Here is a 13,551-nt window from a genome sequence, read left to right on the forward strand (position 1 = left end):
AATGGGGGGCAATGGGGACCAATGGGGGCAATGGGGTGAATGGGACATTGGGGTCAATGGGACATTGGGGACAATGGGGGTGGTGGGGACATTGGGGTCAATGGGGTGAATGGGACATTGGGGTGAATGGGACATTGGGGTCAATGGGGACAATGGGGGGACATTGGGGTCAATGTGACATTGGGGTGAATGGGGATATTGGGGTAATGGGGTCAATAGGGGTCAATGGGACATTGGGGTCAATGGGGGTAATGGGGACATTTGGGACAATGGGGACATTGGGGATGTTGGGGGAAAATTGGGGTCAGTGGGGGCATTGGGGTCAATGGGGACAATGGGGGGACATTGGGGTCAATGGGGTGAATGGGATATTGGGGTCAATGGGACATTGGGGACAATGGGGGGACATTGGGGTCAATGGGGTGAATGGGACATTGGGGTCAATGGGGGGACATTGGGGTCAATGGGGTGAATAGGACATTGGGGTCAATGGGACATTGGGGACAATGGGGGGACATTGGGGTCAATGGGACATTGGGGTCAATGGGGACAATGGGGGGACATTGGGGTCAATGGGACATTGGGGTGAATGGGGATATTGGGGTAATGGGGTCAATGGGGGGACATTGGGGTCAATGGGACATTGGGGTCAATGGGGATATTGGGGTCAATGGGACATTGGGGTCAATGGGGGGACATTGGGGTCAATTGGGACATTGGGGTCAATTGGGACATTGTGGTGAATGGGGGACATTGGGGGCAATGGGGACATTGGGGTCAATGGGATGAATGGGACATTGGGGTCAATGGGGACATTGGGGCCAATGGGGTGAATGGGACATTGGGGGCAATGGGGGTCAATGGGGGGACATTGGGGTCAATGGGGGGACATTGGGATCAATGGGGACATGGGGGTCAATGGGGGAACATTGGGGCCAATGGGGTGAATGGGACATTGGGGGGCAATGGGGGTCAATGGGACATTGGGGTCAATGGGGTGAATGGGACATTGGGGTCAATGCGAAATTGGGGGGAAATTGGGGGTCAATAGAACATTGAGGGTATTGGGGACATTGGGGATCAATGGGAGTCAATGGGGACATTGGGATCAATGGGGTCAATGGGACATTGGGGGCTCAGGGTGACCCCGCTGACCTCTGGTGACCCCCAGGCATGGGCGGGGCTGGCGCTGGCCCGCAGCCAATGGCTGCGCTGGGAGGGGCTGTGGGCGGGGCTTCAGGAGCTGCTGCGCCAGGACCCGGCGGTGAGTGCCCCAAACCCCCAAAATCATGCCCCCCTGAAACGCTGCACTTCAAAACCCTGCACCCCTAAATCCTTCCCCCAAAACCCTGCCCCCCCAAACCCTACACCCCAAGGTCCTTCCCCCACCTCCTGGAACCCTAAACCCTGCACCCCAAAGAATTCCCTCCCAAACCTTGCACCTCCAAATCCTGCACCTCAAAGGCCTCGAAACCCAAGCCCTTCAACCCCATCCCTGCAACACCAAATCCTGTACCCCAAACCCAGCACCCCAGAATCCTGCACCCCAAATCCTGCCTACCAAACCTTTCACTGCAAACCCCTGCACCCCGAGGTTGTGCTGCCCTAAACACTGAACCCCCAAATCCTGCAGCCCCAGATCCTTGCCTCCCAAAACTCTGCACCTCCAAATCCTGCACCCCAAATCTCTCACCCCCAAATCCTCCCCCCACCACCCTGCAGCCTCAAATCCTTCACCCCCATCCCCTGCACCCCAAAACTCCACACCTCCAAATCCTGAACCCTGAAACCCCGCACCCCCAAATCCTGAGCCCCAGTCCTGTGCACCCCACACTCTGAAACCTTAAATTTCCCCCCAAGCCCCTGCACCCCAAACGCTGCACTCTGAGACCTGACTTCTAAACCCTGCACCCCCAAACAGTGCACCCCCAAATCCTGCACCCCTAATCCTCCACCCTCTTAACACTGCACCCCCAAAACCTGAACCACCAAATCTTTCACCCCCAAAACCTCCCTCCTCCAAACCCTGCACTTCAAAATGCTGCACCCCCAAATCCTTCTCCCCAACATCCTGCACCCCCAGATCCTGACCCCAAAACCCTGCACCCCAAATCCTGTACCCCAAAGCCCTGCACTCTCAAATCATACATGCCCAGAACGTGCACCCTAAACTGTGCACCCCAAAATCCTAAACCCCTTAACCCTGCACCCCCAAATCCTCCAGACCCATGTGCCGAACCCAGCACCCCAAAATCTACCCCCCAAAACCTACATCCCCAAATCCTGCACCCCCAGGTCCTGAACAGCCAAAATCTGCACCCCCAATTCTGCCTCCCCAAGACCTGCACCCCCAATTCTGCCTCCACAAGACCTTCACCCCCAGTCCCTGCTCCACTAAATCCTACACCCCAAACCCTGCACCCCCAACCTCCTGTACCCCAAATCCTGCCCCCACAAGTTGCACCCCAAAACCCTGCTACCCCAAATCTTGTACCCCCAGATCCTTCCCCCAACACCCTGCAATCCCAAACCCTGCACCCCCAATTCTGGCGCTAAACCCTGCACCCCCAGAACCCTGCACCACTGAACCTTGCACCCTGAAACCCTGCTCCCCCAATCCTCCCCCCCAAAACTCTGCACCCCAAAACCCTATACCCAAAACCCTGCACCCCACAAGTTGCACCCCATATCCCTGCACCCCCAAATCCCTGCACCCCCAAATCCTCCAACCCCCAAGTCCTGCACCCCTAGGTGCTGAACACCTGAACCCCTCACCCCAGACCCCTCACCCCAAAGCCCTGCACCCCCAAATCCTGCCTCTAAACGCTGACCTAGAAGGTTCTGTACCCCAACAGCCTGCTCACCCAGATCCTGCACCCCAGAACCCTGCACCCCCATATTCTGATCCCTACAGCCTGCACCTCCAGCTCCTGCACCCCCAAAACCTGTACCCCTAAATCCTGCACCCTTCAACCCTGCAGCCCACAACGCTGCACCCCCAACCTCTGCAGCCCCAGTTCCTTAACGTGTGAAACCTGCGCCCCCAAGTCCTGCACCCCAAAACCTTACACCCGGAATCCTGCCCCCCAAACCATGCACCCCAAAATCAAGGCCCCTCAAACTTGCACTCAAAAGTCCGCACCACAAAATCCTGCCCCCCCAGTTCCTAAAGACATGGAACCTGCACCCCCAAAGCCTCACCCTAAAGCCCTGCACCCCAAATCCGGCCCTACCAAACCCTTCAGCCCCGCACCCCACGATCCTCCTACCCTAAACCCCAAAAGCCTGCACCCATAAATCCTGGAGCCCCAGATCCTGCACCCGACACCCTGCACCCCAGAACTCTGCACCTCCAGATCTAAACCCTTCAACCCTGCACCCCAAATCCTCCCCAAAACACTCCACCCCCAACGCCTACAGCCCTGAATCCTGCCCCACAAACCCTGCACCCCCAGATCTGTCCCCGAAACTCTGTGCCCCAACAGCACGCACGCTCAAATCCTCCACCCCACATCCTGACCCCCAAATCCCTCACCCCAAAACCCTGCACCCCAATACCCCAGACCACCAAATCTTGCACCTCCAAATCCTGCCCCCTTTAGACCTGCACTTCAAACCCTGCACCCCCAAATCCTGCAACCAAACATTGTACCCCCAAATCCTTGACCTCCACATCCCGAATCTCCAAACGCAGCAACCCCAATACCCTACACCCCCAATCTCTGCACCCCCAAATCATTGTCCTTCAAATCCCACACCCAACGCTCGTACACCCCCAGATCTTGCACCCCCACACACTGCACCCCAAATCCTGCACCCCCAAATCCTCCAGCCCCACGTCCCAAACCCCCAAACCCTGCACCCCCAGTTCCTGAACATGCGAACCCTGCACCCCCAAACCCGAAGCCCGAAGTCCTGCACCCCCAAATCCTGTCCTACCCAACCCTTCACCCCAAACCACTTCACCCCAAGATCCTGCTGCCCTAAACCCTGCACCCCAAAATCATCCCTCCCAACCCTGCCCCCCAAACCCTGTCCCCCTAAAGCCTGACCCCGAAACCCTGCTCCCCAAAACCCTGCTACCCCCAATCTTGCACCCCCCAACTCTGCACCCCCAGATCCTGCTGCTCCAAACCCTGCACCCCAAATCCTCCAGACCCACATCCCGATCTCCCAAACCCTGCACCCCACAACCCTGCACCCAACAACCCCTTCACCCCCAAATCCTGCACCCCCAGCCCTACCCCCTAAACTTTCCACCCGCAAACCCTGCCCTACCAAGCCCTCCACCCCAAACCCCTGCACCCCAAGATCCTGCACCCTAAACCCTGCACCTCCATATCCTCCTTCCCCAAATCCTGCACCCCAAAACACTGCACTCCAAACCACTGCACCCCTAAACCCTGAACCCCCAAATCCTGCACCCCTGGAACCTGCAACCCCAGACCCTGTAGCCCCAAATCAGGCCCCGCAAAATCCTGCTCCCCCAGCCTTGCACCCCCAAATCCTGCACCACCTAATCCTCCAACCCCCTAACACAACCCCCTAAACCCTTGTCCCCAGGGTCCATTGTGACACCCTGGGGATCCCCCTTGTCCCCAGGGCCCATTGTGACACCATGGGGGACCCCCTTCTCACTGAGGACCCCTTGTGACACCATGGGGTCCTCCCCTTGTCCTCAGGGCCCATTGTGACATCCTGGGGACTCCCTTTTGTCCCCAGGGCCCATTGTGGCACCATGGGGACCCCCTTTGTCCCCAGGGCCCATTGTGACAGGGTGGAGATCCCCCTTGTCCCCAGGCCTGTTGTGATGTCCCAGGAACCCCCATTGTCCCCAGGGCCCATTGTGACACCTTGGGGACCCCCCTTGTCACTGGGGACCCATTGTGACACCATGGGGACCACCCGTTGTCCTAAGGGCCCACTGTGACATCCTGGGGACCCCCTTGTCCCCAGGGCCCATAGTGAAGTCCCAGGACCCCCTTTGTCCCCAGGGCCCATTGTGACATCCTGGGGACCCCCTTGTCCCCAGGACCCATTGTGACATCTTGGGGACCCCCCCTTGTCCCCAGGGCCCATAGTGAAGTCCCAGGACCCCCTTTGTCCCCAGGGCCCATTGTGACATCCTGGGGACCCCCTTTTTCCCCAGGACCCATTGTGGCACCATTGGGACCCCCTTTGTCACCAGGGCCCATTGTGACGTCCTGGGGATCCCCTTTGTCCCCAGGGCCCATTGCGACGTCCCCGGATCCCCCATTGTCCCCAGAGACCATTGTGACATCCTGGGGACCCCCATTGTCCACAGGGCCCATTGTGTCATTCAGGGGACAGCCTTTGTCCCTAGGGCCCATTGTGACACCGTCGGGACCCCCGTTGTCCCCAGGGGGCCCATTGTGACATCCCAGGACCCCGCATTGTCCCCAGGGCCCATTGTGACACCGTGGGGAACCCCTTTGTCCCCAGGGCCCATTGTGGCATCTAAGGACCCCCCAATTGTGCCCAGGGTTCATTGTAACATATCAGGACGCCCCATTGTCCCCAGGGCCCATTGTGACGTCCCAGGACCCCCCTTGTCCCCAGGGCCCATTGTGTCATCCTGGGGACCTCCTTTGTCCCCAGAGCCCATTGTGACATCCTGGGGAACCCTTTGTCCCCAGGGTCCATTGTGAAATCCTGGGGACCCCTCTTTGTCCCCACGGCCCACTGTGAGATCCTGGGGACCCCCTTGTCCCCAGGGCCCATTTTGAAACCGTGGGTATCCCCCTAGTCCCCAGGGCCCACTGTGACATCCTGAGGACCCCCTTTGTCCCCAGGGCCCATTGTGACACCGTGGGGACCCCCTTTGTCCCCAGGGCCCATTGTGACAACCTGGGGACCCCCTTTGTCCCCAGGACCCATTGTGACATCCCAGGACCCCCCACTTTGTCCCCAGGGCCCATTGTGACATCCTCGGGACGCCCCTGGTCCCCAGAGCCCGTTGTGACATCCTGGGGAGCCCCCTCTGTCCCCTGGGCCCATTGTGACACCGTGGGGACCCCCTTGGTCCCCAGGGCCCATTGTGACATTTAGGGACCTCCCAGTTGTGCCCAGGGCTCATTGTGACATCCCAAGACCCCCCTTTGTCCCCAGGGCCCATTGTGACGTTCCAGCACCCCCCGTCATCCCCAGGGCCCATTGTGACATCCTGGGGACCCCCTTGTCCCCAGTGCCTATTGTGAAATCCTGGGGACCCCCTTTGTCCCCAGGGCCCATTGTGACATTCCAGGACCCCCCTTGTCCCCATGGCCCATTGTGAAATCCTGGGGACCTCCTTTGTCCCCAGGGCCCATTGTGACGTCCCAGGACCCCCCTTTGTCCCCAGGGTCCATTGTGACATCCTGGGGACCCTCTTTGTCCCCAGGGCCCATTGTGACAGGGTGGGGACTCCCTTTGTCCCCAGGGGCCATTGTGACGTCCCAGAATCCCCCTTTGTCCCCAGGGCCCATTGTGACATCTCAGGACACCCCAATTGTTTCCAGGGCCCATTGTGGCATCCTGGGGACCCCCCTTTTTCCCCAGGGCCCATTGTGACATTCAGGGAACATTGTTTTGTCCCCAGGGCACATTGCGACATCTCAGGACTCCCCAATCTTCCCCAGGGCCCATTGTGGCATCCTGGGTACCCCTTTTATCCCCGGGGCCCATTGTGACATCCTGGGGACTCCCCTTCTCACTGGTGACCCATTGTGACACCATGGGGACCACCCCTTTCTCCCCAGTGCCCATTGTGACATCCTGGGGACCCCTTTGTCCCCAGAGCCCATTGTGACATTCTGGTGAGCCCCCTTTGTCCCCAGGGCCCATTGTGACATCCCAGGACCCCCTTTGTCACCAGGGCCCATTGTGACGTCCCAGGACCCCTCTATGTCCCCAGGGCCCATTGTGACATCCTTGGGACCCCCATTGTCCCCAGGGCCCATTGTGACATTCAGGGGACAGCCTTTTTCCCAAGGGCCCATTGTGACACCATCGGGACCCCCATTGTCCCCAGGGCCAATTGTGACACCATGGGGACTCTCCTCGTCACTGCGGACCCATTGTGACACCATGGGGACCTGCCCTTGTCCTCAGGGCCCATTGTGACATCCTGGGGACCCTCTTGTCCCCAGGGCCCATAGTTGCACCCTGGGGACCCCCTCTTTATTCCCAGTGCCCATTGTGACATCCCAGGACCCCCCTATGTCCCCAGGGCCCATTGTGACACTATGGGGACACCCCTTTGACTCCAGGGCCCATTGTCACATCCCAGGACCCCCCAATTGTCCCCAGGGCCCATTGTGACATCCTGGGGACCCGCCCTTGTCCGCAGGGCCCATTGTGAAGTCCCAGGACCCCCTTTGTCCCCAGGGCCCATTGTGACATCCTGGGGACCCCCCTTGTCACTGGGGACCCATTGTATACACCATGGGGACCCCTCTTTGTCCCCAGGGCCCATTGTGACATCCTGGGGACCCCCCTTGTCACTGGTGACCCATTGTGACACCATGGGGACCCCCGTTTGTCTCCAGGGCTCATTGTGACATCCCAGGACCCCCCATTGTCCCAAGGACCCATTGTGACATCTCAGGACCCCACTTGTCACTGGGGACCCATTGTGACACCATAGGGACCCCCGTTTGTCCCCAGGGCCCATTGTGACTTCCCAGGACCTCACTTTGTCCCCAGGGCCCATTGTGACATCTCAGGACCCCCCAATTGTTTCCAGGGCTTATTGTGACATCCTGGGGACCCCCCTTTGTCCCCAGGGCCCATTGTGACATTCAGGGGACCCCTCTTTGTCCCCAGGGCCTATTGTGACATCCTGGGGACCCCACTTTGTTCCCAGGACCCATTGTGATGTCCACAATGGCCCCGTTGTCCCAAGGGGTCATTGTGACATCCTGGGGACCTCCTTTGTCCCCAGGGCCCATTGTGACGTCCCAGGACCCTCCATTTTTCCAAGAGCCCATTGTGACATCCTGGCGACCCCGCTTTTTCCTCAGGGCCCATTGTGGCACCATGGGGAGCCCGTCTGTCTCCAGGGCCCATTGTGACATTTAGGGGACTCATCTTTGTCCCCAGGGCCCATTGTGACATCCCAGGATCCCCCAATTGTCCCCAGGGCCCATTGTGACATCCTCGGGACCCCCGTTTGTCCCCAGGGCCCATTGTGACACCGTGGGTACCCTGCTTGTCCCCAGGGCTCATTGTGGCATCCTGGGGACCCCCCGTTGTCCCAGGTCCCATTGTGACATCCCAGGACCCCCCTTTGTTCCCAGGGCCCATTGTGACTTCCTGGGGACCCCCTTTGTCCCCAGGGCCCATTTTGGCACCATAGGGACGCCCTTTGTCACTGGGGCCCATTGTGACATCCCAGGACACCCCTTGTCTCCAGGGCCCATTGTGATATTCAGGGAACTGCTATTTGTCCCCAGGGTCCATTGTGACATCCCAGGACACCCCCTTGTCCCCAGGGCCCTTTGTGACATTCAGGGGACCCCTCTTTGTCCCCAGGGCCCGTTGTTGCATCCAGGGGTCCCCCCTTGTCCCCAGGGCCCATTTTGACATTCAGGAGAGCCCTCTTTGTCCCCAGGGCCTGTTGTGACATCCTGGGGACCCCCTTTGTCACTGGGGCCCATTGTGGCATCCCAGGACCCCCCTTTGTCTGCAGGTCCCAATGTGACATTCAGGGGACCCCACTTTGTCCCCAGGGCCCACTGTGACGTCCTAGGACCTCCCTTTGTCCCCAGGGCCCATTGTGACATTTCTGGACCCCCCACTGTCTCCAGGGCCCATTGTGAACATCCTGGGGACCCCTCTTTGTCCCCAGGGCCCATTGTGACATCCTGGGCTGCCCCGTATGTCACCAGGGATCATTTTGACACCGTGTGGACCACCTGTTGTCCTCAGGGTCCATTGTGACATCCCAGGACCCCCAATTGTCCCCAGGGCCCATTGTGACACCATGGGGAACCCTCTTGTCACTGGGGACGCATTGTGACACAATGGGGACCCCACCTTTGTCTCAAGTGCCCATTGTGACATCCTGGGGACCCCCTTTATCCCCAGGACCCATTGTGACGTCCCAGGACCCCATTTGTCCCCAGGGCCCATTGTGACATCCCAGGGCCCCACTTTGTCCCCAGGGCCCATTGTTACAGGGTGGGACCCCCCTTGTCCCCAGGGCCCATTGTGACATCCTGGTGACTCCCTTTGTCCCCAGGGCCCATTGTGGCACCATGGGGACCCTCTTTGTCACTGTGGCCCAGTGTGACATCCCAGGACCCCACTTTGTCTTAGAAGGTCACTGATCGGACTACTGGTACATCCTGACTCTGCTTTCTCAATAAACATTGAAGAACACCTGGGGTTTGTTTGCTCCAAGGGAAAACTTCCCTGCCACGGTTCCTGGTTCCCGGTCCTGTTTCCCGGTCCGGTTTGGCTTCGCTATCAAAACAGCTGCTGCCTCCACAGCCGCGCTCAAAGTCCCCGTTGTGACACCGGGATGGCGGGAGAAGGGGGGTGGCGGGGGCGGCAGCGGCGGCGATTGGGGGGGGGCAGTCGGGGCTGGGCGGACAAGCGGCGGCTGCTGCGGCTCCTCAGGCAGCGACAGCAGCAGCGATCGGGGGGACGTGGGGGGCGGACAAGCGGCGGCTGCTGCGGCTCCTCAGGCAGCGACAGCAGCAGCGATCGGGGGGACGTGGGGGGCGGACAAGCGGCGGCTGCTGCGGCTCCTCAGGCAGCGACAGCAGCAGCGATCGGGGGGACGTGGGGGGGCGGACAAGCGGCGGCTGCTGCGGCTCCTCAGGCAGCGACAGCAGCAGCGATCGGGGGGACGTGGGGGGCGGACAAGCGGCGGCTGCTGCGGCTCCTCAGGCAGCGACAGCAGCAGCGATCGGGGGGACGTGGGGGGGCGGACAAGCGGCGGCTCCTGCGGCTCCTCAGGCAGCGACAGCAGCAGCGATCGGGGGGACGTGGGGGGGCGGAAAAGCGGCGGCTCCTGCGGCTCCTCAGGCAGCGACAGCAGCAGCGATCGGGGGGACGTGGGGGGCGGACAAGCGGCGGCTGCTGCGGCTCCTCAGGCAGCGACAGCAGCAGCGATCGGGGGGACGTGGGGGGCGGACAAGCGGCGGCTCCTCCGGCCGCGGCCAGGACGTGGCTTCGCCGGCACCGGGGCCCGAGACCGCGCGCTGTGGGGCTGCGGGGCGGGTGTGGGGCCGGGGGGCTCCGGGGGTCCCGCAGCGGCCGCTGTGGGGCGGGATGGGGCGGCTGTGGAATTACCTGTGGGGCACTCATGGGGCTGCTGTAGGGGCTCTTAAGAGGCATGTCTGGAGCACTTATGGGGCGACTATGGGGCAGGTGCTGGGCTGCTACAGCGGGACCTGTGGGGCACCCAGGTATGTGCACCCAGCACCGCGTGCACGCACACGCAGCTACACACTGATGTGTAAGCAAACACGTGGCCACACACACGCACACTTCCACAAGCGTGCCCAGTCCCATCTATTGACAGAAAGACGTACGTGAAATGCACTGACATGCTCGAGGGTAAACACGTGCGTGGATGTTTGGCACACTGCACACACGCACACGTCTGAACGATGATGCTCCAGCTTTAGCATAAATGGAGCTGACATCAAGGCACTCACATGTGGACAGACCAACGTTTATAGGCACTAAGGCTTTCGCGCACAGGTTCGTCCAAGAACAGGCACATACCTGCAGGCACCTCCGAATGTGTGTTCTGTGCATTCTCTTAAGGGACGCTAGATGGCAGCAAAGACCATGAAATTATTAACCTCAGTCTAACCCTAGGTTTATGACATTTTTTCTTACTATAGATGCGTTTGATGCTAAAAATCCCCCCAAATTGTAATGAATATGCAATAATTGTGTGAATACAAGCATCGCAAGAGCATCCAGTTTTTGGAGCACTTATGGAACATGATAAAGCCAGGCAGAGCCTGACAAAGCGCGACAGAGCCCAACAGGGCTTGACAGAGCCTGATAGATCTCAACAGGGGCCGACAAATCCCGACAGCGCCTGACAGCGAACAGTGGAGTCTGGCAGGGCCTGACAGAGGCTGTCAAAGCACGACAGAGCCAGAGGAGCCTGACAGAGCCCAGCAAACCCGACAGGAATAGACAAGGCCTGGGTGCACAGACCTGGGTGCGTGTGGAAAGGTTTCTGCCTGTTTTCCAGTGAGGAATGGTGTGTGTGCACGTGGACAAACAGAAGGCGAAGCAGCTCGGTTCCAACACTGAAGAAGGCTGCACAGTCACGTAGACACGGGGGCTGCTCCACTCCTGCTCTCCTGCTCTCTTGCAGGACACAGAGGCCTCAGAGCCCTGTTCAGTTCAGTTCAGTTCAGTTCCATACAATGTTCACTGACTGCAAGAAAATCCCTCAAATCCCCCACAATGTGGGGCTCAAAAGGGAGTCCCCCTGAAAAGAGGGGGTCACAGTCCAAAAATGCCTGAAAATTCCTGGGGGAGGATAAAACTTATTAAACCCTGTAAATATGAGCGTGAGAATTTCAAACAGAGAGAAGTCTGTCGTTTGTATTTATATATTGCAGAATGGTATTCATGTAGATATAAAATGGTTTTAAAATAAAACCCCTTTTCTACTCTGTTATATAAAGGATTTTAGAATGTAAAAATTTTCTGTTGATGGTTTTAAGAATACAAACATCTTATCTATTTGTAGATTAAAAAGTGAAGGACTTGAAAAAGAAAAAAATATCTAGATAGGAACTTAAAATAGAAAAAAGTGTGAGTAGGCAGAGCTATGTATAATTACTACGTGTTACATAGTCTAAATAGGTAATAAATATCATCTATATATATCCACTCACACCCGTATACATACCTTTAATTTATTAATAAATGTAAATCGATATCCCAGTCTAAATATATATAATTGTAAATATGTCAAAATCTGTAAATTTGAAAAGATACCTGAGTGTTAAAATGGAAGTTTAAATGTATTTAAGTGTAAATAGACACTGGATCAGAGCGCAGCGCGGGGCAAACGGGGACGGGTGATGATAGGCGGAGAGAATGGAAATTGACGTGCTTAGCTGGCCAATCAGATTGCGGAGAGGGAAGAGAAGGGGCGGGCCGCGGGGGAAGGGTTGTCTCGAGGGCTTCCCAATGCGCATGCGCAGAAATGGGCGCTGCGAGGTGCACGGGGCGCTCTCGGCGGCCACGTGCGCGCACCGTTGGAGCCCGGAGCGGACTCGCTGCGCCGCTGTTTCTGCGAGGCCCCGGGGAGTGCCCGGCCCGGCCCCGCCCGGCCCGCTCCGCTCCGTCTCAGAGCCGCCTGGAGAGCCGGGTCGGGCAGCCCCTTCTCGGCTCCACCTCTTCCCGAGCTAAGCCACGCCCCCCTGGGGCCGTGCCATGTTGACCGCACCCTCTCCCTACCCCAAGAGGCTCCTCCCATGGGGGCGTGCCCCAGAGAATGCCCGCCCCCAGACCACCTCCCATGGGGCGTGACACAGAGGCTCCGCCCCCCCGAGGGGCTCCCCGTGGGCGTGCCCTCTCAGTACCCGCCCCTCGGCACTGACCCCACCCCATGTAGGCGGGGCCACACCCAGCTGCCCCCTCCCATCTGTGACCCATAACCAACCCCATAGCAGCCCTACGGCTGCCCCACAGGTCCCGCTGTAGCAGCCCAGCACCTGCCCCATAGTCGCCCCATAAGTGCTCCAGACATGCCTCTTAAGACCCCTACAGCAGCCCCATGAGTGCCCCACAGGTAATTCCACAGCCGCCCCATCCCACCCCACAGCGGCCGCTGCGGGACCCCCGGAGCCCCCCGGCCCCACACCCGCCCCGCAGCCCCACAGCGCGCGGTCTCGGGCCCCGGTGCCGGCGAAGCCACGTCCTGGCCGCGGCCGGAGGAGCCGCCGCTTGTCCGCCCCCCACGTCCCCCCGATCGCTGCTGCTGTCGCTGCCTGAGGAGCCGCAGGAGCCGCCGCTTGTCCGCCCCCCACGTCCCCCCGATCGCTGCTGCTGTCGCTGCCTGAGGAGCCGCAGCAGCCGCCGCTTGTCCGCCCCCCACGTCCCCCCGATCGCTGCTGCTGTCGCTGCCTGAGGAGCCGCAGCAGCCGCCGCTTGTCCGCCCCCCCACGTCCCCCCGATCGCTGCTGCTGTCGCTGCCTGAGGAGCCGCAGCAGCCGCCGCTTGTCCGCCCCCCACGTCCCCCCGATCGCTGCTGCTGTCGCTGCCTGAGGAGCCGCAGCAGCCGCCGCTTGTCCGCCCCCCACGTCCCCCCGATCGCTGCTGCTGTCGCTGCCTGAGGAGCCGCAGCAGCCGCCGCTTGTCCGCCCAGCCCCGACTGCCCCCCCCCAATCGCCGCCGCTGCCGCCCCCGCCACCCCCCTTCTCCCGCCATCCCGGTGTCACAACGGGGACTTCGAGCGCGGCTGTGGAGGCAGCAGCTGTTCTGATAGCGAAGCCAAACCGGACCGGGAAACAGGACCGGAACCAGGAACCGTGGCAGGGAAGTTTTCCCTTGGAGCAAACAAAC

General features: G+C 59.8%; 1 protein-coding gene across 9 annotated transcripts in view; it reads left to right on the forward strand.

The window, feature by feature from the left end:
- LOC139825460 (dynein axonemal heavy chain 9-like) overlaps positions 1-13,551 on the forward strand; it is a 184,354-nt gene that overhangs the window by 79,889 nt on the left and 90,914 nt on the right. For 6 of the 9 annotated variants that reach the window (XR_011742069.1, XR_011742068.1, XR_011742071.1 and 3 more), the window contains one exon: positions 1,172-2,014. The exons of the other annotated variants lie outside the window; for them this stretch is intronic. The gene's annotated coding sequence lies outside the window, so the exon portion shown is untranslated. Of the gene's footprint in view, positions 1-1,171; positions 2,015-13,551 lie in introns of those variants that run through there. 9 annotated transcript variants of the gene reach the window in all.

The sequence above is a fragment of the Patagioenas fasciata genome, chromosome 21 (assembly GCF_037038585.1).
Source record: "Patagioenas fasciata isolate bPatFas1 chromosome 21, bPatFas1.hap1, whole genome shotgun sequence".
Classification (NCBI taxonomy): domain Eukaryota; kingdom Metazoa; phylum Chordata; class Aves; order Columbiformes; family Columbidae; genus Patagioenas; species Patagioenas fasciata.